Genomic DNA, 4,736 nt, shown 5'->3' with positions numbered 1-4,736 from the left:
GGTTCTGTTTACAGCATCATCATGGTCGCATCCGTATTTGGCGACATCGCGGTGAACGCACATTGGAAGCGAGTATTCGTCATCGCCATACTGGCGTATCACTCGGCATGATGGTATGGGAAGTCATTGGTTACACGTCTCGGTCACCTCTTGTTCACATTGACGGCACTTTGAACAGTGAACTTTACATTTCAGATGTGTTACGACCCGTGGGTCTACCCTTCATTCGATCCCTGCGAATCCCTACATTTCAGAAGGATAATGCACGACCGCATGTTGCAGGTCCTGCTCGGGCCTTTCTGGATACAGAAAATGTTCGACCGCTGCCCTGGCCAGCACATTCTCCAGATCTCTCACCAATTGAAAACGTCTGGTCAATGGTGGCCGAACAACTGGCTCGTCACAATACGCCAGTCACTACTTTTGATAAACTGTGGTAGAGTGTTGAAGCTGCATGGGCAGCTGTACCTGTACACGCCATCCAAGCTCTGTTTGACTCAATGCTCAGGCGTATGAAGGCCGTTATTACGGCCAGAGGTGGTTATTCTAGGTACTGATTTCTCAGGATCTGTGCACCCAAATTGATTGAAAATGTGATCCCATGTCAATTCTAGTACCATATATTTGTACAATGAATATCCGCTTATCATGTGCATTTCTTCTTCGTACAGCAATTTTAAGCCTAGTAATGTATATAATTTATAAGATTCCGTCAGTTTTTAGAGAACCTGTCTGTCACAAGCACAATTCCAATTGAAAATCTTCAAACTCTACCTAAGCGAGATCCATTTCTGACAACTTGAGGCGAGAAGTACTGTAGCCTTACAGAACTGTATTCCAGCCACAGAAATTTTACGCAAATATTTTAAGGCTATCAGAAAAGAAAGACGAACATCATATCGTTAATACTAAAGATCCGTTCTTGTAACTCCTAACATTAATATAACTGACATTTTCTGTACAGACGAGACGGCTGCTCACACACAGAAACATCGGACAGCACAACGCATGCTTTCATGCCCTCGCGTATGCCATAAAACACTGCACTGAACACAGCTTGTACCAAAATGTCGACTAGAAACAAAGTACTAGTGACCTTAGAAAAAAGATAATCTGAATGGGAGTTCCTATCAGAGCGTTGGAAGATTTGAATCTGAGGGTTGTCATTGTCTTCGAACAAGCATGACAGTAGCAGGGTCGTCACTTATAGCTGCCGGCGCTCCTGAACAGGTGTTTTCCTCTACGCAGGACTGGCATGATTAGTGTCCTCCTTCCGTTTCCAACTTTAAACAAACAGTACGTAGAATTTACTCAGGGAACATCCGGGCTGGTTCTGTTTCGATGCTATATCTTCAAACGAATGTATACATGTCGCGAGGAAACACATTCATTAGTTTCTCTCTGTGTATATTCGTTTTCCCCACGGAGGGCTAGTGTCATATGTCACTACCAAAGTTTCTTTGAAACCTTCGTTACTCTGAATCAACATGTTCTCACGAGCCACAGCTCCACTTCCACACACTCGTTATGGGATGACTGGATCATCACCTGACGCTTCTAGTGTAATTGTTCAGCTTTTATGCTGCATTTGGGTGATACACAGCTATTATATTTTATTGTGTGATTAACCTATTTAATGCACTTACTTCTGTGAACTGCGGAGTCATGCTGGTTTCAGGACTCCGCTTCTGAATATAACACTGCATTGAGTGATTCGTGTTTATCGGATTACACCAGTCTGTACTTAAAACTACAGTTTAACTAAGCTACTGTAACGTGGAACTCACAGATACTTCTAAAGCTAAACACGTAAACGTGATGTATCCGGTTGGTATTTTCCGTTTCACTAAAACTGATTTTTTTCAAGTAATAAGGTAATGAAATATACAAGGTTAACTACATTTAGTGGGTAGTATATAAGATGTCTGAAATACATTTTGAACAAGCTGCTTGCTAGGTTGTTTCAGTACACAAAATAATCATACCTTTCGAATATAATAAACGTTATTGGGGGTATTAAATTCTTTCTTCCATCTATGCTTCTCACTTAGGAAATATACGGCTACGACTCTTCGATACATGTGAAACATAACAGTATTTACATGGATTACGGTAAATAGATTTTAATATCAAATGCATCAGGTAACACACTGCTGATTTATGAAAGATTTTAAACTCATTGGACAGGGATGGTTTCTCTTTCATCGAGGCTATGTATAAATAATCAAAAAATCCTGTCGGGAAATTAATTGTCTTCTAATGACTTACTTTTTGGTTGGCATCGCTTTTTTAGTCACTTTCTGATATTGAGTTAGGCTGGAAAAACGATAAGCAGTATAAGATTAGGGCTTAAAAATTGATTTTACACCTAAAATAAAAATCTGTATGTCATCGAGATCACCGTCTTGTATTGACACGGGATCACCAGTCGTGTTCTCCGTCTTTGAATGTTAACATATGTCCACAGAGGTAAGGTTCTCAAACGTCAAGCAAAAACCCTTTAATCGTGGAAACCAACAGGACGAGATACACTGTACGTCTGGCTTAGCAATGTCGAATTTGGCGAGTAGTGAATCGCTGTAAACTCTTGAATCCTGGTAGGAGGTGCTGTAGGAGGTGCTGTAAAAGAGTTAAACTCAATAGATTTCAGCAAATGAAATCTATATCTTCATATTTACACAGTAAACCATCGTACACTGAATGTCGGGGGATACTCTTCTTTATCCTCATCATCTGTTCCCTTCACAAAAGGCACGTGGAAAGAGCGACAGTTGATAATCCTCAATACAAGTCCTAATTTCTCTGGATTTCTCTTAGCGTGATTCTTCGGCAAGACGCAGAAGCGAGCAAGTGATACAACGACGAGCCATGACATTATGATCACTGTCCACCGACGAGACTGAATTCGACATCTCGCAAACAGTGTAACTAGGTATGTCGGTTGTCACTGAAGCAACCGGTTTTCCGTTGCACCTGTTTATTCCACGCCAATTTAAAGTGACTGTTAAAGCTGCTCAAAATAACTGATTTCTGAATTAATCGATTTTTGGTTTTTATTCCTGTTATTTAATGCAATAAACATAGAAATCGAACAAAGACAGAACAATTTTACTCTCTCAGTTCAAAGATACATAGAATCAAGGCATTAAATTAAATAGGCAGATAAAAAAAAAACTTTTGAATACATTATGGGACAATGTGTTACAAATATTTACTATTAAAAACAGTCTTGATCACGATTTATTTATTAAGGTGACCGGTTTCGACCACTACTTGGTCATCTTCAGACCATTGAGTAGGAACCTCTTTCTGCTGGAGAATCACTACTCCAGCATATAGAGGTTCCTACTCAATGGTCTGAAGATGACCACAGCAGTGGTCGAAACCGGTCATCATAATAAATAAATCGTGATCAAGACTGTTTTTAATAGTAAATAAAAGAAAACTGAGTCTGCGCTGCTTTCCTAGAAAAGCTATATGTAGCTGAGTACCACAAAAAATCACCTATCGTCTGTTGATTCCAATTTTTTGATACTCTGCTCAAAAATCAAGTAATCGGGAAGCAAACCACTATTTCGTATTACAGTCAGTGCTAGAGGGGGAAAACTGAAGTTGAAGAAGCCTGTTTCTCATGTTAATTTGTTCGATTTCAAGCGTTACAAGCAGGTAAAGGCGTGTTATTAGACACAGGCAACACATCTGCTACTGTCTGTTATTGTTGTGCACTATGAATGAATAGAGGGTCTATACAAGGGCGATGTACTTGAGGACAATATTATGGAAACGGAAGAGGATGTCGATGAAGATGAAATGGGAGATACGATACTGCGTGAAGATTTTGACAGAGCACTGAAAGACCTCAGTCGAAATAAGGCCCCGGGAGTAGACAACATTCCATTAGAACTACTGACGGCCTTGGGAGAGCCAGTCCTGTCAAACCTCTACCATCTGGTGAGCAAGATGTAAGAGACAGGCGAAATACCCTCAGACTTCAAGAAGAATATAATAATTCCAATCCCAAAGAAAGCAGGTGTTGACAGATGTGAAAATTACCGAACTATCAGTTTAATAAGTCACAGCTGCAAAATACTAACGCGAACTCTTTACAGACCAATGAAAAAACTATTAGAAGCCGACCTCGGGGAAGATCAGTTTGGATTCCGTAGAAATGTTGGAACACGTGAGGCAATACTGACCTTCCGACTTATCTTAGAAGAAAGATTAAGGAAAGGCAAACCTACGTTTCTAGCATTTAGAGATTTAGAGAAGGCTTTTGACAATGTTGACTGGAATGCTCTCTATCAAATTCTAAAGGTGGCAGGCGTAAAATACAGGGAGCGAAAGGCTATTTACAATTTGTACAGTAACCAGATGGCAGTTATAAGAGTCGAGTGAAAGGGAAGCAGTGGTTTGGAAGGGAGTGCGACAGGGTTGTAGCCTATCCCGGATGTTGTTCAATCTGTATGTTGAGCAAGCAGTAAAGGAAACAAAAGAATAATTCGGAGTAGGTATTAAAATCCATGGAGAAGAAATAAAAACCTTGAGGTACGCCGATGACATTGTAATTCTGTTAGAGACAGCAAAGGACTTGGAAGAACAGTTGAACGGAATGGACAGTGTCTTGAAAGGAGGATATAAAATGAACATCAACAAAAGCAAAACGAGGATAATGGAATGTAGTCGAATTAAGTCGGGTGATGCTGAGGGAGTTAGATTAGGAAATGAGGCAAAGTAGT

The sequence above is a fragment of the Schistocerca nitens genome, chromosome 2 (assembly GCF_023898315.1).
Source record: "Schistocerca nitens isolate TAMUIC-IGC-003100 chromosome 2, iqSchNite1.1, whole genome shotgun sequence".
Classification (NCBI taxonomy): domain Eukaryota; kingdom Metazoa; phylum Arthropoda; class Insecta; order Orthoptera; family Acrididae; genus Schistocerca; species Schistocerca nitens.
This window is presented reverse-complemented; position numbering follows the sequence as displayed.